The sequence below is a fragment of the Condylostylus longicornis genome, unplaced genomic scaffold (assembly GCF_029603195.1).
Source record: "Condylostylus longicornis isolate FDR11 unplaced genomic scaffold, ASM2960319v2 ptg000159l, whole genome shotgun sequence".
Lineage (NCBI taxonomy): Eukaryota > Metazoa > Arthropoda > Insecta > Diptera > Dolichopodidae > Condylostylus > Condylostylus longicornis.
In genome coordinates this window covers 88,244-111,898 of record NW_026578127.1, presented here as the reverse complement: position 1 = coordinate 111,898, position 23,655 = coordinate 88,244, and the positions used below count along the sequence as shown (strand labels likewise).

The following is a 23,655-nucleotide window of genomic DNA, read 5'->3' as shown; positions in this document are numbered from 1 at the left end:
ACCAAATATTTAAATTTTACAAACTTCGTGAAGCGGTAATTTGCAAGGGGGTGGAGATGGAGAAAAACAATACAAAAATTTTAGCACTTTTCCAAAAAATGTTTGAAAAGTGTTTATTAGTTTTTTGTATTGTTGTTACAATAAATAATCAACAAATGGCATTTTTAGATCTTTGTGGGGCTACAACTGTTAGAAGGAAAGAGATAGGTAAAAATCTTCTACAGAAGGACATAGTGAAACTAATGAGCGCCTTGTTTTCAAATTTATTTTTGGAAAACGAGTGTATCTGAACCTTTATGGTTTTATTAACTATTTTTAACGCGCATATCTGATTTGATTAATCATCAGATTATTAAAAAATTAATTTTTTTGGTTATTCATGTTTAGTTCTTCCTATTTTTAATCTATTTTAGTGTTCGTTGTTATTTCTCTGTATATTATCTACTTCCGAAACTCCATCTTGTCTTTTATTACATTATTAATGCAATTACTTGTCTTTCAGTACATTATTAATGTAACTTACGTTATTAATATATTGATCCACATTGTTCGAATTGTTACCAATCGTATTGTGTATACAACAGGTAGGTTATGTGATGGCAACAAATTTTGCATATCGAATTTTCGGTGGGAATGCACTTCTCCATAGTAGGGAAGTGTAAATAAACAATTTTTAGCAACCTTTCGGTCTGTTGGTCTGTCAGTCTGTCTGCATGTCGGTTCGTCGGTCTGTCGGTCTGTGTGTGCACGCGTGTATCTCAAATTCGGCTGAACTGATTTTGATGAAATTTTATGTGTCAATTTATTTCTGTTTTTTTAGTTTTTTAAAAAGAATATTGGTTGAAGTTAGAAATCATAATTTTATAATTTGGGTTTTGTAACTTCTTGAATATTTTCATATATTTTGCAATTTTCAGTATATTTTTCTTAAAAATTGAAAAATAAAAATTTCCCATCCAAAATACTGAAAAATAGAATTAAAAAAGCTGAAAAGTAGAAAAATACAAGAAAAAATAGAGTTGACCGTGTCAACTCTGTGATACCCGTATGAGTTTGTTATCCTATGTGCGAATAATTATGCCATAGATTACAATGGGACAGACTATAACTTTTCAATATTTTTTAAGAGAAACGAGTCAAGAAATTTAAATACATTTGTTTTCACGCGAGTCAAGAGTCCTAACATTTGTTTTCACGCGATTTCTATATTATAATTCCAGTAACTTGTGAGATAATGCCAAATAACTTTTGGAGTTGCATTGCAGCTACCAGAAGGAGCCAACAAATTTCAACGACTTTTATAAAACATATTGGCCATAATGATATATTCGCTAGTATAAAATTTCAATGTAAAAGCTTTTATAGTTTCTGAGTTGTAGTGAAATAACTTTTGAAGTAGTATGGCAGCTACCAAAAGGAGCCAAGTAATTTCAACGACTTTTATCAAGCACATTAGCCCTACTAATATATTTACTTATACGAAATTTCAATAACACAACTTTCATGGTTTCTAAGATATAGCCAAATAAATTTTGAAGTTGTATGGAAGTTGTATGGAATAGGGTTCTGGCAATTGCTGCAATAAATCATTTGTGAAAATTTGGTGAACTTAGCTGAATTAGATTTTGAGTTATCGTTGGGATTGACGGACGGACGGACAGCCGAAGAGACGGACTGACAAATCTAAATCGACTCAGAATTCGACGTTGATCAGAAACAAACACTTGATTCTATAGCTCAGACCATTATTTCTCAGCATTCGGTTTGTTTTATAATAACTTCTTATAAAATCTACATAGCGACACAAATCCAAATGAAATATGGTTTTAATATATTTTTTATAATATAATTAAAATGATTTTCGAGTTCTTCCCAAATGATTTTTATTTAATTTTTAGATTTTGTTTCAGTTTTAGATTGTTATTTCATCTAAAATTTAAGAAAAAATATTTTTCGTTATTTTTCAACAATTAAAAATGTTTAAGTCATAGTTTTGGTTCCAGAGCGTAGATCTAAGTTTATTTTTTCTAATTTTATACCTTTTTTGTAGTTTTTTTTGTCAAGAAAGGTATAAAATTTTATATGTAATACACAAATTCTTACCAAATTTTTATGATAAAAAAAAAGCGAGAAAAAAATAGCATGACGAAAAAGAAAACGAAAGAAAAGTATTCGCGGTTCTCATTTAATGCTACGTACGTGTACCGTATAGTGAAAAAAGTATACAGATTTTGTTATGTATGCTATGTGTTCGCGAATAATTGCTAACACTTTAAAAATATTTAAATAAAAAATAAGTTTTTTGTTTTTTAGAATTCTCAGTTTATTATAGAAAGCACCAAATCCAAAAAAATTTATGTTTTCCCTTTCTTAAAAAAATTTACTAAATAAATATGTTTGTACATATATGTTATATTTTCTTTTTCTTCAATTTTCTTTTCTTTTTCAAATTGCTTCACAATACAAATCAATACAAATTTTCTTTTCTTCAAATTATTTCACAATGCAAAAGTTATATGTACAAAGTTGAAATTATACAATTCAAAAAATGATCTTTGTTTTAACAATACTTTCTTTCGGTTTCAATTATATAATTCAAAAAATTATTTCAATTTTGACAAAATGTATAACTCGAAAGTCGATACGTTGCGGTGAGCGATCTTCTATTTAGTAGTACTTCTTCTTGATGATTTTGTCCCTTTTATAATTTCTGGAACCAGCGGTTGAGTAAACGGTGAAGTTGTTCCTAGCCAGTCCCACTTTTCGGTTGTTAACGTTTTCTTCTTTTCTTTTACATAGATCATATGGTATAGTTCAACGAACCCGTAATGCAATGTATCATTCTTATATACATCGCAATACAAATTGTTGTTGTAAAATTCTACGTTTCTTCTTTTCTATTTTATGCTATTTTCCCCTTCCATTCTCCATTTCATTCACCTTCTACTTCTTTTCTTACTCTATTACACTTCCATCAATAGCTGACTATAACTCTAAACAAACTCGTCTATGATCATAGGTGACAGTTGGCAGCATTGAAATATAATATTTGTGCAGAAATGATCGCTGCAAACTGTCACCCACCAGTTTTATTTATATTGTGATGTGAAGTGCAAGTTTTTTTAAAGAAAGCAAAAAATCAAATTTTTACACAAAAAAATGGAGATTTATAGGAGCCGGAGCTCAAAAAGGAAATGCAGCAATGGAAGGAAAAAACGATGGAGGAGTGAAGAGCAACCAAAAAGTGCTGGACCGGCACTTGAAAATCCTATCTGGACTGGTAGATGCATAGCTGGAAAACATTGCAAATTCATGTAAGTATTTTATTGCAAATAAGATTACATGTTAAATCCAATATATTCAATTTTAGGTGAAGAACAAAAACCCGCTGAGTGGATTACACTGGATTATAGCAAATTTAGATAAGTATCAAAATTTTCCTTCATATCAAGTAGTGTTTCTTTTGTGGTTTTTCTTTGTTGTTTTCTTTTTAGGAAAGGAGAAAAATTAAACTGTGACGTCATGACGGAACATTCTCCCGGCCTTGGCATCCATGTTGAAAGATGGCAAAACAGTGACGTGCTGACGGGTTGCTGGAGCATAAAAGGTGTGTTGCTGGTGAACAGTGATATTGATACCGAATTAGCCATATTGTGATGATAATTGGTAAGTTTTCAAGTTTCGATTAAACGTTCCAAATGCAAGTTGTACCCATCACTAAAGTCATGTTCCTTTTAGGTCTTCACCTGTAACGAGAAGAGCAGAGGGATAGAAGGAAGAAGTTATAGCGCTTTATCTCGCTTTCCGGAAATTCAGGAAGTGGGAAGAATTAGGATAAAGAAAAAAATCTATTAGTAATAAGTTAACTAACAAATTAATTTAAGTGTTACTAATTTTAAATTTTAAGTTAAATTTAAGCGTAGGTTAGAAATGTTTGTATTACGTGCCTCTAATTTTTTTTTTTTTTTTTTATCGTTAAGTAGCGCAAGTTAGGTGTTATTAGGTAGTGCGATGTTAGGTGCAACTCGGTAACGTTAGGTTGCGCGATTTCTTTCCGTTTTTTTTTTTTTTTCGTTTTATTGCGTATTAAGTGTAGTGCCAGTTGCGTACGATTAGATAACGATACGTTACGCGATTTTTTTTTTGTTTCTCAAAAATGCGATTAATCGGTCTCGATTGATTGCGTTTCGGTTTCATCATAATTTTCCATTGTATCTACTGGTAGTAAACATATCTTTGCAATCGAACGCCTCAACACATTATCCTTCGTTTTTAACGTAACAACTCGAACAAGTCCATCGGGACCAGGATGAATTTCTGTTATTCGACCCATCAACCATCGGCTTGGTGGCAACTTCTCGTCCCTAAGTAAAACCAAATCACCAATTTTCATGTTTTCAGTCCTTTTAGTCCATTTTGGACGCTGCTGCAATCGGTATAGGTATTCTTTATTCCAACGTGTCCAAAAGGTTTGATGCAATTTTTGCAATAGTTGCCATCTGTTTAATCTATTTTCGTTTAAATCCAGCAAAGAAGGCTCAGGTGGTGTAATAATTACATCACCAGTCAGGAAATGCCCAGGTGTTAGGGCCGTGCAATCGTCTGGATTTCTGCTAATTTCACAGAGAGGTCTAGAGTTTAGGCAAGCCTCAATCTGAGTTAGGACCGTTGAAAACTCCTCATATGTCAACTTCGCATTTCCGAGTATTTTTTTAAGATGCTGCTTTGTAGAGCGGACACCAGCCTCCCATAATCCGCCAAAGTGAGGTGAACCAGGTGGTATGGATTTGAAAACCACCCCGTCACGTTCGTGTACTTGTGCTAATTCTGATTTTAATTGCCGTAACATCTGTTTATGTTGTTTTGCAAGCTCTTTGCTAGCGCCGACAAAATTAGTACCATTATCGCAATAGAGTACCTCGCACCTGCCGCGTCTGCTACTGAATCTTCTGTATGCTGCGATGAATCCCTCGCTGCTAAGGTCCGTGACCAGCTCGATGTGTATGGCCTTAACTGCAAGACATATAAAAATAGATATGTACGCCTTATATGTCCTCGTATTTCTGCCTTTATGAGTTCTCAATTCAAATGGCCCGCAATAATCAACGCCAGTATGTGTAAATGGCCGACTGGCCCTAACTCGAAAAGCAGGCAAGTCCCCCATAAGCTGTTTTTGAACTGCAGCCCGCTGTCGATAGCATGTGACGCATTTATGTATTTGTTGTCGAATTTGATCCCGTGCCCCAATGATCCAAAATTTTCTATTTATTACGTTGAGCATAAGTTGAGCACCACCATGCAAAGTTTCGCGATGAATTTTTTCTAAAAGTAGTCGCACAAAATGGCTTCTATCGGGCAGTATAATCGGAAATTTCTCATTGTAATTCAAATCTGCGTGTCGCAATCTGCTACCCATTCTCAATATTCCATTTTGATCCAGAAAGGGATTAAGCCTCGTTAAACGACTGTTCGTATGAATAAGTTTCTTTTTCCGCAATTGTGTCACTTCTTGTAAAAAATGTTTATGTTGCACTATTTGTATCCACATCTCCACGCTAGCGTTGAAATCTGAGACCGATATAAATGTATTGCAATTTAGATTTCTCTTGGTTACTTTGGCGACGAATCTTTTGATGTAACTCGTTACATTGATGAGTTTCGTAAATGATGAATATCGTGTTTCCAAATCGTGAATCTCGTTGCATTCTTTATCATTTATGATCGTGTTGTGACACAGAGTCGATTTTCGTATCTCGCTATCCGTATCTTGGAGTAGTGTTTTAATTGGCCAGTGTGACTCCGATTTCTGTAACCATTCTGGACCGTTCCACCACATTTTGAAGTTTATAAGATCTGGTGGATGCATTCCCCGTGAAGCACAATCAGCTGGGTTTTCCTTTGAGGGCACGTGACGCCATATGTTTTTGCCTAATGTGTGATGTATCTCAGCGGTCCGATTTGCTACAAACGTGGTCCATTTGCTCGGGTGAGCCCGCAACCAAGCCAACACGATCTCTGAATCCGTCCAAGCTTGCACCTTCGATATATTTTCAATTTTCAATACTCGCTGGACATATTTCATAAGTTTCGCCAATAATGCCGCGCCGCTCAACTCTAGTCTTGGCAAAGATATTGTTTTTATTGGAGCCACCCTTGATTTTGCAGTTAACATGCTAGTTTTTCGGTTTCCCTTTTCGTCTATGACAACCAGGTAGACCACCGCAGCATACGCCTTTATCGAAGCATCATAAAATCCATGTAATTCTATTTTATTTGCCGATGTTGAATAGTAGAACCACCTGTTTATACGTAGTGCTTCCAGATGAACAAGAGTCTTCCTGTAACTCTGCCATTCATCGTGCAAGCCCCTTTCTACCTCATCATCCCAGCCTGAACCCGAAAGCCATAATTTTTGTATCATTATCTTGGCTATAGTGATACAAGGTGCCAACCAGCCGAGAGGATCGAATAGTTTTGAAACCTCCGACAATATTGTTCGCTTTGTCCATTTCTGTGAATCATTTTCCAGTAGGGAAATTTTATACGAAAATTGGTCGTTTGCTGGATCCCATTGTATGCCCAATGTTTCCACGGTTTCAGCTTCTTCAATTTTTAAAGGCCAATTGATTTCTCGATGTTCTTGTGGAAGGGCTTCTAGTAGCTCAGCTGCGTTTGATGACCACTTGCGCAATGAGAATCCGCCCGAAGTCATCATGTTCAATAATTGTTTTTGCATTTCCAATGCCCTTTCGATAGAATCCGCACCCGACAGCAGATCATCCACATAAAATGAATCCAACGTTATTGTTGATGCAATAGGATAGTTTACCTTTTCATCTATCGCCAACTGTTTTAATACTCGTGTTGCTAGAAACGGTGCTGATTTTGTACCAAATGTTACTGTAGTTGATTTGTAGTCCCGAATTGATTGACTCGGAGAATCTCTCCAGACTACTCTTTGATAATCGGCATGTTGCGGTGCGATTCTGATTTGCCTATACATCTTCTCCAAATCTGCTGTAAATGCAATTTTATATTTTCGAAAACGTAATAGAAGAGTAGATAAATCATCTTGTATGACCGGGCCCTTTAATGTTTTGTCATTTAATGATGAACCATTTGAAGTAGGCCGTGATGCATCAAAAACCACTCGTAGTTTTGTAGTTGAGCTACTTTCTTTAATGACGCCGTGTTGTGGCAAATAATTCGAGATGATTTGTTGTCGTTGATTTTTTAATTCCATTGAATTCACTTGCTCCATATGGTTCATCTGCAAATATTCAGCTATGCACTTGTTGTAGTTGTCTTTCAATACCTCATTTTTTGAAAATTGCTTCTCCATGCCGAAAAGCCTGGCAATCGCAATTTGTCTTGAACTTCCAAGTGATATGGGACGCCCATCTGGTATAAAAGGTAACTCAACCTGATAGCGTCCATCCTCAAGTCTACGAAATGTTTCAGAAAAATGCCTTTCACATAATAATTCTTCTTCTGTATATATTGTTTGTTCCGGTACTTCTTCTAACTCCCAGAACCTTCTGATACTATCATCCAAATCGGATTGGATGTGGAACGTCTCTGTTGATGTCGTGTTGACACTTTGTTGATCGACATTGCCCGTTATGATCCATCCAAAAATAGTTTTTTGAGCAATTGGTGCACCAGGGGGACCCTTTCTTAGTCCCTCCAAAATAATTTGGCCAAAAATGTCTGCTCCGATGAGCACATCTATTTTTCCCATCGCAAAATAACTTGGATCAGCTAGGATCAATCCGTCTATGTGTGACCACTCCTTGGTTTGAATATTACGCTCTGGTAGCAAGTTGGTCAGTTTCTTGAGAACCAATGCCGAAGTTCGCACCTGCTTGGAATCTCCTAGATCTCGTATAATGACATTCACTTTTGCTAGTGATTTGCCAATGTTGCTTTCTGATACACCGTGTATATTTGTTATTGTTCTGTTTTTTCGTAATTTCAAATTCTGAACCGCTGATTCGGTGATGAAAGAACTCTGCGAACCAGGATCGATTAGAGCTCTCGCCCTCTGATAGCGTCCCGTCGCTGGACATACTATTTTAATGCACGCAATAGAACCTGTCGTGTGTGTGCATCCGATGTGCCGCAAGTGTGAACATGGCTGTTGCTGCCGGGTACGAATTCTGGCGCCGATGACGAAATTTCACCCGCCGTGGTTGGAGGTGATGGATCATGTGAGACGTAGTGCGCACGTACTTGTGACGCGACTGCGGTCTGCTGCTGTCGCCGTGATAGGCTTCGATCCCCAATTTCTTCGTTGTCCCTATGCAATAGGGTATGATGTCGTTGATGACATTTAAAACAACTCTGTTGACTAGGGCAAGTGGTCATCATATGTCCAGAATTAAGACAGTTGATACACAATCCCCTACCTTTAACAGCTTCCAATCTTTTGTTTTGTCTTAATCCCAAAAATCTTTTGCATTGCTTCACCTTGTGTGGGCCCCGACAAATAGGGCAAGGTGGGTTACTATTCGCCGTTGCATCCGTAGCAGCATGCAAAGCGCAACTATTCCTGTGTTTACTAGCTTCGTTTTGTATAGGTCTATAATGTGATGAAGATCGCCTCGTTGATATAGCCTCCAATGTGCGAAATCGAGTTTCAAGGAAACTTTCCAATTGTCGCCAAGTTGGTAATTGATTCTCCGCGCTGACGCTCTGTTCCCATAGCTGATGTGTCTCGGTTGGCAGTTTTTGCACGATGAGATAAACTATTATAGGATCCCAGCCCTCCACATCTATTTGTAGATTCTTTAATGCCTGTAAGCATTCATTAGTAGTGTCCAGTAATTTTTTAACTGCCGCAGCCGTCTCCTGATTTACAAAGCTTTGATTGAGCAGCAATTTAAGTTGAGTATTGACTAATACTCGCTTGTTGTCATATCTTTCTTTCAACATGTTGAATGCGGCAGCATAATTATCCTCTGTTACTTGAAAGGCTCTCAATAAATGCTCTGGTTCACCGGAAAGGTGCAATTTGAGGTACTGTAATTTCTGGACCGCTGGAATCATCTCATTATTATGGACCAAAGATTTAAAAAGATCATAGAACGAAGGCCACTTTTGATAATCGCCGTCAAATTTTGCCAAGGTGATTTTTGGCAAATTTATTGAAATATTGGGAACATCCACCCTTTGGCTAATACTTTGATTTGGGTCCATCTTTAGCTCCGGTGGTCTCTCTGGGAATTTGGCTTTCATTTCAGCTTCTATCATTTGATGTTTATGTTGATAAAATGTTTTTATTTCGTTGAAAACGCTATTTTCCAAGTAAGGGTACTTCACATTGTCTGCATTTTTGTCAGTGTATGATGCAACCAATATTTGTCTATGTCTCTTCTTCAGCTCCGCATACAGGCCCCCTATGTCATCTAGAGCTTCCCTGTAAAACGCCTTCGGCTTGCTTTCACGTGTGTCATCCAGAAAATGTGAGACTATTTCCTCGATCAAAAACTTGTCCGCTAATTGAAGCTTAATTAATTTGTCCATTGTATATAGTTTCAAAAAAAAAGTGTGTCACGAAAATATCCTTTTACGTTAATGTAAAAGGAATAAAATACAAAAGTAAACGAATACGGGCAATAAAAAAAATAAACGCTTATTATTAATCAAACGAACAATTTTATTCAAGAATTCAGTTAATTTTTGCTTTGTACAAAGTTTTTATTTTGTAGAAAATTTATATATTTTTTTTTTTTTACAACTTTACCGAAAAATAATCGATACCGTACAGTATTAAATTAATTTTAATTATATTACAATTCACTTATTTCATACAACACTTTCAATCAATTTATTGCACAATTCTTGCATTAAAAGTTGTTAACTCATGGATTCACTTTTTTAAAAAACGGAATCTCCGCGCGAAAAACAACGCTTCTATTGTTCAAACAAATAATCTAAAATTGTTGTTGAATGTTAGATTAGTAATATGTGCAACCACTAATGATAAAGTTATGATCCTTTAATTAATTTTTTTGTAATTTCAATTATAATTATTACCGCGTTCTGATTAAATCGCACAAGATACTTTCAACTTTAAAATCTTCTTTCTTTTATTATTTTTTTTTTTTAAATAATCCGTCGCCTCAAAAATATAAATAACTATATTCCATCCATCCAAAAAAAAACAATGTCCACAAATCAATTAGACACCACACAAGCAATCCAATTTCATTAAAAATGGTTGAACAAAACATATAATAAAATCTTCAACCAAAATCCCAACAAAAAAAGAAAATATTTTTCTTAAAAAAAATTGGAACGGACTTACTTAATTTTCTGTTAGCCAGCCACTTACTCCAGAACCACTTACTCCGCTTATTCCATTGGCGCGAAACGCGAACCGATACCGAAACCGTTTTGCACTACTAGCTTCGAAAAATTCACACAAAAAAAACACAATGTTCCCTTTTTATATATTTTTTTTTTTTTAATGTTTGTAAATCTTAATATTTTACACTGTTCCTTTGCAACAAAACTTAAATATATAATGGTTCACTGATATTTTTTTTTTGAATGTTTTAAGCAACACCTTTTTTTTCAAACTTTTACCACTATTAATTATTTCCTTTTTTTTTATATATATATCGCACTACCACCTTTGTCTATGGTCTATTTTAACACCAATTTATTACACAACACCGTTCTTCATTTAAAGTATATAAGTTTGATTTTATAATAAAAAAGCCAAGTTTCTAAATTCAAATTTGCCTCTAAAAATATCCGGCTCGAAGGACCAAAAAATGTTCGCGAATAATTGCTAACACTTTAAAAATATTTAAATAAAAAATAAGTTTTTTGTTTTTTAGAATTCTCAGTTTATTATAGAAAGCACCAAATCCAAAAAAATTTATGTTTTCCCTTTCTTAAAAAAATTTACTAAATAAATATGTTTGTACATATATGTTATATTTTCTTTTTCTTCAATTTTCTTTTCTTTTTCAAATTGCTTCACAATACAAATCAATACAAATTTTCTTTTCTTCAAATTATTTCACAATGCAAAAGTTATATGTACAAAGTTGAAATTATACAATTCAAAAAATGATCTTTGTTTTAACAATACTTTCTTTCGGTTTCAATTATATAATTCAAAAAATTATTTCAATTTTGACAAAATGTATAACTCGAAAGTCGATACGTTGCGGTGAGCGATCTTCTATTTAGTAGTACTTCTTCTTGATGATTTTGTCCCTTTTATAATTTCTGGAACCAGCGGTTGAGTAAACGGTGAAGTTGTTCCTAGCCAGTCCCACTTTTCGGTTGTTAACGTTTTCTTCTTTTCTTTTACATAGATCATATGGTATAGTTCAACGAACCCGTAATGCAATGTATCATTCTTATATACATCGCAATACAAATTGTTGTTGTAAAATTCTACGTTTCTTCTTTTCTATTTTATGCTATTTTCCCCTTCCATTCTCCATTTCATTCACCTTCTACTTCTTTTCTTACTCTATTACACTTCCATCAATAGCTGACTATAACTCTAAACAAACTCGTCTATGATCATAGGTGACAGTTGGCAGCATTGAAATATAATATTTGTGCAGAAATGATCGCTGCAAACTGTCACCCACCAGTTTTATTTATATTGTGATGTGAAGTGCAAGTTTTTTTAAAGAAAGCAAAAAATCAAATTTTTACACAAAAAAATGGAGATTTATAGGAGCCGGAGCTCAAAAAGGAAATGCAGCAATGGAAGGAAAAAACGATGGAGGAGTGAAGAGCAACCAAAAAGTGCTGGACCGGCACTTGAAAATCCTATCTGGACTGGTAGATGCATAGCTGGAAAACATTGCAAATTCATGTAAGTATTTTATTGCAAATAAGATTACATGTTAAATCCAATATATTCAATTTTAGGTGAAGAACAAAAACCCGCTGAGTGGATTACACTGGATTATAGCAAATTTAGATAAGTATCAAAATTTTCCTTCATATCAAGTAGTGTTTCTTTTGTGGTTTTTCTTTGTTGTTTTCTTTTTAGGAAAGGAGAAAAATTAAACTGTGACGTCATGACGGAACACTATGTATATCGTATAGTATAAGTGAATGCAAATTGAATAAGCCTGCTACGCGGTACACAATAACAGCTATTACATTTTTTTCATTCTTAGTGTTGCTATAATGTTATTAGAAATTTTCTTCAAACTAAATAAAATCAGGAAATATATTTCCTGATAATGAAAGTTAACAATAAATACCATGCCACTACAAAACATAATTATTTTTCTTAATTACTGAAGCAATTCCTGAATGAATCAAAATTCATAAACCATAATGCATATGAAATAAAATTATGGTAAAAGATAAGAACATGGTAAATTTCATTTTATTTTTTTTGTTGTTATGTTTATTCATTATGTGGTACCTTGAAAAAAAAAATCTTTTTTCTTGTTAATGCATTTGTTAAAACTGCTAATGTATTTATGAAAAAATAAAGGGTTTTCGAGATACAGGGATTTTAACGAATTTTCACGAAATATCTAGTTATCTAAGCTTTTTTGATTATAACTTCCGTTCCGAAAAAGATAGGGACTTCCAACAAACAGTTTCTAAAAGGTCTTGTGAAAAATAATATTAGTGGCCTCAAACACAAAACGCCGATTCGCGATCGGTATCTCACCGAAGAAAGTCGTGTAATTTTGGATTACATTTACTATTATTGAAAAGTGGTCATATTCAATAAATAACTATTCACTATTGTGTTACTTAATAAATTGAACTATCTTTGATATAATTTGCACTGTAGATTGCACATTATAAGTGTAAAATTCATATATACTATAAAAAATCGGTTGTTCTGTAGTGCTGGTGGTAATTTACCACATGGTTTCAGCACAAAAAAACGATGATCCAAATAATATAAAGGATTGTATTAAAACAAGCAGAAAATCATCCCTTAAGAGCGCAATGTCAGCTAAAAATGCAACGAAAAAATTAGCACAAGCTAATAAAAAACTGTTGCAAGATAATTCATCTTTAAAAAAGCAGTTGCAAAAATTACAAAAACAGGTTGATGAATTAATTTCAAAGAATAATTCTGACGAAAATATTAATCAAAAGGCATCCAGCTCCTATGTTCCTAGCGTTGGTGATATGGATCTTGATTTTGGTGAAAATAATTTATGTTCGGATAAACTATCCATTGAAAATGAAGTGGATTTTGTTGAAGTCCTACGAAAGGAAAATAAAGAAAAAAAAAAAAACCAAACCAAAACATCCGGAAATAATGAAAACAATTCTACACTTACGAATTCAATTTGTCAAAACATAGCAGGTACATCAAATTCCAGCAACATTAGCAGCAATAACACCAGCAACAATGTAAACAACAATAACAAAAGAAACAAAAATATTCCACCTATAATTGTTGAATCGGAAGATTTACCTACAATAAAAAAACTAATCAAAGGCCAATTAAAAATAAATAATTTTTTGATAAAATCAACAAATAAAGGAAGACACACGATATATGCACAAGATATTGAAACTTTTAAAACTATTTTTGAATTTTTAAAACAAGCTAACGTCGAGTGTTTTTCTTATACACTAAAATCTGAAAAACCTATTAATCTAACACTGAAAGGTTTACATAATGACTACGCACCTGACGATATACTAAAATTACTTAATGAATTAAAAATTGATAATGTCACTTTTAAGAAAGTTCTCCGTTTGAACACAAAAAAAGCAACTCTTGAAAATAAAAAGTTGCCAATATACATCGTGCAAGCGGGACACGACAGCAATGTGTCAAGTATATTTGCCATAAAACATCTTGAAAATCAAATAGTAAAGTGGGAAAAATTAAAAAAGAAACCAATCGCTCAGTGCACTAGATGTCAGCGTTTTAACCATTCAGCCTACAATTGTAATATGGAGCCTAGATGTGTTAAATGTGGGCAAAATCACTTGGCAGTTAATTGCAGTTTATCTAAGAATAGTCCAGCTGATAAATTATTCTGCATTTTATGTAATAAATATGGTCACCCTGCTTCTTATCGTCAATGTCAAAACTATGTTCAAAGAGAGGAGAGAATGCAAACACAACATAAAAACAAAATTACAAAAGCTGTAAATAAGGTAAATAATATACAGAACTATGTTAACTCAAATCTATCATTTGCTAATGTAGTTGCTGCAAATAATAAAAATAATATTAATAATCTAGGTAATAATAATACGAATAGCAATTTATTTACAAATGTTGCCTCTACTACTGGAATGAACCCAGAAATTACATTACAGAGTGTTATGTTAATTTTAACAGGTTTAAATCAAAATTTCACCACTTTATGTGAACGCTTTAATCAATTAGATAAAAAGGTTAATGGAATTTCTGAGAGAGTAGATTTTCTTATGGAGAATATCCATGACTAAAACAACTCCAAATAAACATAATATTAAGTTAAATTCTATTAACGTAAATTCATGTCGATCGCTTGCAAAACAATTTTCGTTGATTGACTTTCTTTCTAAAAATAATCCAGATGTTGTTGCTTTATGTGAAACCAAACTTGATGCCAATATACGTTTATCTTTAAGAAATTACGAAATAGTTAGACATGATAGACCAACAGTTAATATAGGAGGTGGTACTGCTTTACTTGTTAAAAAAAACATAAGATTTGAGCAAATTGATAATTCTAATTTTACGTCGTTTCAATGTCTGGAAGTTTGTGCAATAAAAATACCTATACAAAACAATAATTTTCTATTTATTGTATCAGTTTATGCATCTCTTAGAAATACCGAAACTTTTCAAAATGAATTTTGCAGAATGCTTGAAATTTTAGGTTTTGACAAATATAATAATTATTATGTGATTTGTGGAGATATTAATGCAAAACATCAAGATTGGGGTAATTCACAACATAATGCCCGTGGAAAATTCTTAAAAAAATTTCTCGACGAAAAAAAAATTTTATATAGAATGGCTTTATATGCTTCAGATTTACCTTCTTTTCCTAAAAGTAATTCATTTTTGGACTTGATACTGGCTGATGCTAGACTTAACTTAAAAACATCTACTATGGGGAAATTAGAAACGCTAATTTATGACAGCGACCACTTGGCTATGAACACTGAAATCTCCTACGAAGATTTTGAGAAATTCTTGTTTGAACTTCCAGAAGTTCATAATCATTATCTATACAATAGGGTGAATTGGCACAAATTAAAAAAAAATTTAGATAAACAAGTACTACTAAACAATGATATTAGGGAATTACCTAATAACAAAAATTTAACAAAATTCGAAATAAATATGTTTTTAAACAAAATAGAGCAAATAATTCAAAATGCCATTCGAATTGAGATTCCTGTTTTCAATCCGGGAAATAACGGTACCGATTTGTACTCCAATGCCATTTTGTGTAGATTAAGAAAATATAAAAGTCAATTACTATCTGCAAAATATGCCTTACTTAAAAATCTTCCAGATAGAAATCATCAAACAATTATAAGAACTAGAGCACTTCTTAAAAATGTTAGTATTTTGATTAAAGAAAATTTGAAAATTTCGATTAGTAATTACTGGAAAAACAGAATAAAAAATATTAAAAGCAGTAACAGTAAAAGTATGTTTCCTGAAATTAGAAAAATTTATAAAAAATATAATTGTGAAAACTTAAAAAAATTAATTATCCCTAACGATAATACTAATATATTAGTTAATGCTGGTGTTAATCTGAATTTATTGGAAAAACATAGTGGTAATTTTATAATTGAAAATACTGATGATTTATTAAATACTATGGCATCACTTTTGTCATTAGTACATCGCGAAACTGCCTATAGAAATTCTGCGATTGCTAATAAAGTTGACTCTGCGATTTCTAATTTCAATACAATAACGACGGAGTACGAATGCAATGAAATATCACTAGTCAAATTCAATAACGAATTAAAATCAAATGAAATTTCCAGTTTGCAAAACAAAGACAATTATCTCACAACTTTAGAGGACTTAAAATCAATATTTTCTGGTCTGAAAGGCAAAATCTCTTCGGGAATTGACGGAATACCTAATTTGGTATTAAAAAACCTGCCTGATTCAATAATTGAGAAATATTGTATTATTTTTAACAACTGTCTGAATCTCAGTTATTTCCCTGAAATATGGAAAAAAGCAAAGGTTGTAACAATAAAGAAACCGGGTAAAATTTCTACCGATCCTAGTAGTTTCAGACCAATAAGTCTCTTACCTAATATAAGTAAGGTTTTTGAAGTAATAATAAATAAATACCTAACTGAGGAATCTGAAAGAAGGAATGTAATACCTATGAATCAATTCGGTTTCAGAAACAGACATAGTACAATCCATGCAATGACTAAATTGTCTTCTGATATTTGTTGGCATATTAACGATCAGAAATGCGTGGCGACATGTTTCGTGGACCTGGAAAAAGCCTTCGACACGGTTTGGTTGGATGGCCTAATATATAAATTAATAAGATATGGTTTTCCCTTATACCTGATCATATTAATAAACAATATGATTCGCAATAAAACTTTTCGAGTAGTTTCCAGTAGAGGAAAGTACTCAAAAGAGTTTGCAGTTTTAAGCGGTCTCCAGCAGGGCACTGTAAACTCACCCATTTTATTTAATATATTTTCATGCGGACTACTGGATTCCCTAAACAACAGTTTAGGGCTAAATCACAGTATAGCTTTCGCGGATGACCTAGCAATTTACTCAGTGAATCACGATCCAAATGTTGCACGATATATGCTGCAAAAAATGTTTGACAAAGTTGTCTCATACTGCAATGACTGGAAATTAAAAATCAATTACAATAAGTGTGTAACCGTTCTTTTTAGAAATACTACAAACAAGGCAAACTCCAAAATTAGAAGGGATTGGAAAAACGTTTTCTTAAAGGCTCCAGATAATACTTATATAAAAAATTGTAAATCCTTCAAATACTGAGGGGTTAATTACCACTATTTATACAAATTTAATACGCATTGTCAGAATCAATTATCTAAAGCTAGTAAGGCATTTATGAGTTTAGCTAAGTTGTTCTATTCGAAGGTTCTCTGTAATAGAGTGAAAATTATTTGCTACATGAGCTTTATTAGACCTATTCTTACATATGGTTGCCCAATTTGGTTTAACATAAGTGCTTCAACAATGGAAAAATTTAGATTGTTTGAGCGTAACTGTTTAAGAGCTTGCACGGGTCTGAACAGAACGCCTGAGTCAAATTATATTCAATACTACTCCAACAAAACTCTTTATGATAGTGCAAATATTATGAGAATAGATAATTTTATCTTACAACTGATACGTAACCACATTCTAAGAAGTACTCAGATAACAAACAACTCACTAATAAACCATGCATGGTTTCCTGACGTGGATTACATAAGATCTACATTGGGTTCTGGTTTCATTCCACCAGAGGCTTTCTTGTTTTTAGATGGAAATAATTATTTAGAAAATTGCTCTAATTATATTCCAATACTTTACCATTACATTAGAAATGCAGCAAATAAAAAAATACCTTTAGATTAAAATAACCTTAGCTTAGAAAATAATGAATATTTTAAATATGACAAATATATTCCAAACTTAAACAAACTTATTAATTATAATAAAACATATTTTTGGAGAAATTAGAGTAAGTTAGGTATAAGATAATTTTATTCTAGTATATGTAAGTTTAGGGTAAGTTTATTTTAGTTATTAAACATTAAATTATAAAAGTTGCTTTTTTATAAAAACTTTTTAGCAACACTAAATAAATAATATCTGAATTCAACCAATTCTAACATTTTGTACATAAAATTTGTAAATTAAATATATTAACAAAAAATGAATTATTAGCTTTTAAAACATATTTTTATAAATGGGAGAGCCTCTTGGGCCATTGCACATTTAAATTAATAATTATAAAAAAAATATTCTTTAGTTTTGTTTTGAATTGTACTATTATAAAAAAAAGAAAAAAATAAATAAAACATTAAAAAAAAAAAAAAAAAAACACAAAACGCCTAACTCGAGTTAAGACAAAAATGAGATATGTTTACCAGCGAATTCTCCGTTTTGAGTTTCATATGCTCACAAAATTTGGTGGTTCTACGACTGTTGTAGCCGGAGTTATTGTCGAATTCACACATGACCTAACTCGAAATGGTAGCTATGTGCACTTGCACTAATTGCCTAAATCGAGTTAAGAGCAGAAAACATCTTTTTTATGTTTTTGACAAACCACTTATTTCGAGATAGGCTATTGTTGTAAATCAAAATTAGTGACATTTTTTTTTTCATGTATGAATTTTTATAACCGCTTATCTCGAGTTAAGCTTTTGTTGCAAGATTAATTTTGAGTTTTTTTAAATACTAACTTGACATAAGCGATTTGTGTAAAATAATAATTGTTGGTTGTTTAAACTCATCTCGAGTTAGGCGATTATTGCAAATACAATTATATTCCAAAAGGCTTCTTATGTTGAGTTAGGTTTTTATAACGTGCGAAAGTAAGAACAAAACATAAAAATTAAGCGTTTAGTGTTCGAAATAATACATAATCAGTATAGAATAACTTTTTTTATTTTTTATAATAATAAAGTTGGGTCAAACCAATGGTTTGTATTGTAGCACTTTTCCCTTCAACAAGTGAAAATACTGCTTTTAAAAATAGTCTATGTATATCCACCACACTATTAAAATTTATTTTCATTTATAAACGAAACTATTTCCTGGATTGCATATATTTAGGATGATGCATACATGCAGTCTTTGAAATAAAGCAAAAATTAATAAAAAGAGGGGTTAACATATTAATGCTCGATTTTAAGGGTTAATTGTGTGAGTTAAGAAAAATAATTATATTTTTTAGTGTCATGGAATTTACCGTTAACTTTTTGCGTTTATAGAAATTTGAGAAAGCTTGCGGTTTCAGAAATATAAGGTGTCAAAAATGCAAATTTTACAAATTTCAAGAGGCCATAACTTGAGAGGGGGTGGAGATGGAAAAAAATTTTCTTCTAGCCCTTAAAATTTAAAGCTTCTACAGGCTGGAGTCTAGAAGAAAAACGACATCAAAAATTTGGAAAAAAAGGACTGCAGATAACGGTAAATTTGAACGGCCATTTTGTTTTTCTAAAGTTTAGCTATAGTATACCGCGGTAGGGGAAGCAAGCCACTGCCTTTCTGCGTTTGCGAAATTTCAAAAATGCTTATGGTTTCATTGTAACAAATAGTTAAAATAGGCCATTTTTAGTGCTTTAGGGGGGTATAACTTCTATAGGGGGGGAGATAGGTAAAAATTTTGTTCTACGAAAATAAGTTTCTAGTAAAGATCTATGTACGTATTAAATTTCAGCTTTCTATCTTTAAGAATGTAGAAGTTTTGTAAACAGACACACGGACAGACGGACGGACGGACGGACAGAGTGAAACTAATAAGCACTTTTTTTCAAAAAATTTTTGGAAAAGTGCTAAAAAGTATTTTATAACGCGTAACATATTTAATTATTTATCACATATTATTTAATGTGATATTAGTGTAGGTACTTTATGTCCATGATTTAAAACTTGTTCACTATGGTTAAAATTAAATCTAACATTCAGCGACAAGTAAAATTGTTGTATTTTTTAACACAAAATATAAAACATAAGCAGAAGTTACCTGCATTATTAATGCTCTAATTACCCAAATATCCCATGTTTAAGTTTTGAATTCTTTTATTTAACTAATAATCTTGTAGGTCATTTCGTGATTTACCTGCGACAAATGTTTTTTTCAATTGATGGAGTTCCCATGTAAAAATGACACATTGTTAGCTACCTGATGGATGATTGTCTTGCCATTGTGTTCTAATTGTGTTATTAAACAAAGTGTTGTTCTATTACACCCTTATAAAACACATGTTATTAGGAAGATCAAATTTTTGTGTTTAACAAGAGTTTTTATTTTAATTATTGTATTACAAAGCAATACTTTTATTATACACTAGTAAAACACATTTTGTTAGGAAATTCAAATTATTCTAATTTACACGGGTTTTTAATAAATAAAATTGGTACATCTGGGAATAACAATATTTGTTATACTTTTTATTACTCATTTCCGTTAAAAATTTTGGAACTTGCTAGGAGAGCTGAAATGATTCTAGCGGATGCTAGAGGTATTGCAATATATTTGAAACTAACATAACGGATTCAAGTTGTTTTAAATCATAGAAATTAGCGTACTGGTCCTATACTAAATAAACAAGCATCAACAGATCTTATTTTGAAAACCGAAGTTAATATAGTTCTGAAAACCTCAATTGACTTCGCTTGTGGTGACTGTGTTAATGATCCTGATTTTAAAATTTCTAAACAATTCTTAACTAGAATTCTTCAGGATTCGACGTAAATGACGAGCTTATTGAAATAAAATAAATTAGAAAAAGGAGTTCAAAAAAATACAGAAATTCGGTTTCAAAACAAAACAAATTAAAGAAATATTCAAGAGAAAGGGCTTTCAACGATAGGAACGTGGGAAATGAATATGAAAACTGACAAGGCAAGTAAGTTTCTTTTGTCGTAAAAACTACAGATGTAAGATTTTCAATAACATTCAACTGTATATGTGGTTTCATTAATGGGGATATCTGAAACAAAAACAATATGCAAGATACAACATATCAGCAATTTCAGAGAACATAAATGTCACACACAATATAACTTACAACACGAAGCGTATAAGGTCTGCTTTACACTATGCCTTGATGAAACTTGTTCCCAAAAAAGGGTTTTAAATAAAAACGAATAGATACTACATATAAATATCTTTATGATACAATTTTATTTATTTGCACAACTTTCTCAGATCCGTTGCATAATGAAGTCTTTTTATAATTGAAATGCTTTTTGAAACTCTCTTAAATGGAAAGAGCAACTCCACAGATTTTAAAAAATTGACTTTCAAAAAATATTTTACAAAAACAGTTTATACAAACAGCGCTTTTTATATTTTAAGACGAGGTGTTAACTAGTTAGATTTTCAAGATATACTCCGAATTGAAGAAGAAGAGAAAATTAGTCCCAAAAAAGAAAAACTTAGAGTACTTGATGCAATTTATTGATCCTTTGGTTCACAAATTTTACAAAACGATTACGACTGCAGATTTAGCAGATACTCACCCATATTTAGTCAGAGAATCCGAGAGAGAATAAAAGATACTGTCACCTTACTTAAATTTAATGAAACAATTATTTTTAAATTTTTAAAAATAATTTTTACTTAAAGTTTATTCATGTTTTACCTCAATTTATGTTTTTCATTCCAATGATTTGAAAAAAAGTGTGAAAAATCAAATAACGTACAAATAATATATATATTTTCCCCCTTTTCAATATAACTTAAGTCACCTATAACCATATCTTCAGTTTTGCAACAACAGCTTAAGTCGACTTAAATTTGACGCAAATGCAAAAGTAATTTTTTACGCCTTAAAATCGCCTAAGTCGAGATATGCTTTGCAAAGTGCTTTTTATAAATTTTGTATAACCGCATATCTCACTTTTCATAATTATGAGAATACTATTAGTTGTTTTACTTAAGATTATGAGTTAATCGCTTCCTTTTTTAATCAAAAAAAAACTGGTTCAAAAAACTTCATAACTTTTTTCAAAATTTAATTTAAGTTTTAAATGCATTTATCTCGAAATCACTACAACAGACTTAAGTCGTTTGGGCATGAAGCCACTGATATATTAAAAATCTTTTTTTGTTGTAAAGTTTTTTATTTAATTAATTAGAATATTACACAGAATACTTTTGTTGACATAAAAAAAAAACAAAAAATATGGTAATTGATGAAAGTGTAATATAAAGTTTTTTGTTCATCCTTTTATTATTTTGAATATTTCAATTTACTCTTTTATTCATCTAAAGCGCGTTGCATATTATGTGCGAAAAAATAAGAAAAATTTATTTATATTAAAATAAATCTGAGTGTAGATTTATTTCAGATTGATTTTTCTAATAAGATTATTATATGGCAGTTATACAGTTTATATTTATTTGTATACAGGATGCGTTATTTGAGGATATGCATATAAGTGCTCGCCACTTCTCAGCAACTTAATTTTCATATTTTTTTCTTTTCAAATCATAAGTGGAGGACAGTAAGTTAACTCATGAAATGAAAAAACACGCTGTTATCGTCGCTCGACACGCAGAGCACCACGATCTTGAAATCTCACAATTTTTCAATCTCGTCCTATCGTTTGCCACAATGTGGCAAGCGTTGCCGAGCGCAAAAGGCATGAAGTACGTTTAGACAAAGCTGAAACATCACAGTTTGTACAGAAAGTGTAGGACATTATTAATGAAGACCGGTCAAAGAGCATAAGTTACTAATATGCTCTGAGTTTATTCTCATGAAAAAAATTTTCACCAGGATCAAAAAATAAACAGGCGAAATGATAGATGGCTATGTTCAGATCCTTTTGCTGTTCCTCATGTTATGCACACAAAGTTTCCTGCAGCTGTCAAGGTTTTAGGAGTGGTAAGCAACGAAGGACATGTAATGCTACCCACTTCTTTCGTTAAGGACTTCGGGTGAATGCTGAGGCCTACATTGAGTTTTTGGATACAGTTGTGAAATCTTGGATAGTTAGCGTACGTAGTGAGAGGCCACACGTATTCCAACAGGACTCTGCTCCTTTACATAAAGCCACGAAAACACAAGACTGGATGTCATATGATCATATAACCCAACTCCCCAAATTTTAATCCTTTAAATTACTAAATATGGGGCGTCGTTGAGCGGGCGACCAATAAGCATTCTCATAACACGCTTTACTCCCTCAAGCCAAGTATTACCAGAGTAATGACCCATATGGACGAAGATCATTTGATTCAGGAATGCCAACGTTTCCGGCAGAGAATTGAAGCTGTTATTGTTGTTTAAGGTCACTTCATCGAATAAATGTGTAGCCTAAGATTCACTTCCATTAAATAAGCTTTTTAAGATATATTAAAATTTTTGTTTTCTAGTCAATATGTCCTCAAATAGCTGACGCACCTTGTAGATAAAATTTTTTACTTAATTTGTTATTTATTAAAACATATCGATATATGTCCATATATTTTAACCTTACTGTACATGCATTTATAGCTACTATTTTTTAATTTCAAATTAATGTGGTTATTAGCTTTTTATCGACCGCATTGCATTTAATAAGGAAGGTTATGTAATGGCAAAACATTTTGCATATCGAGCTTTCGGTAGAAACACACTTCTCCATAGTAGCGAAGCGTAAATAAACTATTTTTACAGAGATGTGTGTGTGTGCATGTTTGTATCTCAAGATTAGGTAATTCGATTTAGATAAAACTTTATATGAGAGTTTATTTTTGCTATGACACGCATTGATCAACTTTTGGGATGTGTTAAGCTTCGGGAACTGGACCTCATTGAGGGTCGGTTTTTCATTTTTGCGCATATAAAGAGAAATAATCAACCAATTTCTTTGAAATTGAATATTTAGAATCGGGATGTTAAAAGAATGAGCCTACAAAATTGTTTGAGAGATCAGGCTTTGTAAACCGAACTGAGGGGTTGATTTTACATTTTTTAACGTATCTACGGAAAGTGGAATTTCTT

General features: G+C 32.2%; 1 protein-coding gene across 3 annotated transcripts in view; it reads left to right on the top strand.

Moving 5' to 3' along the window:
• The window catches only part of LOC129616022 (Krueppel-like factor 6), a 245,725-nt gene that overhangs the window by 146,184 nt on the left and 75,886 nt on the right, over positions 1-23,655 (top strand). The gene's annotated exons all lie outside the window — the stretch shown is intronic.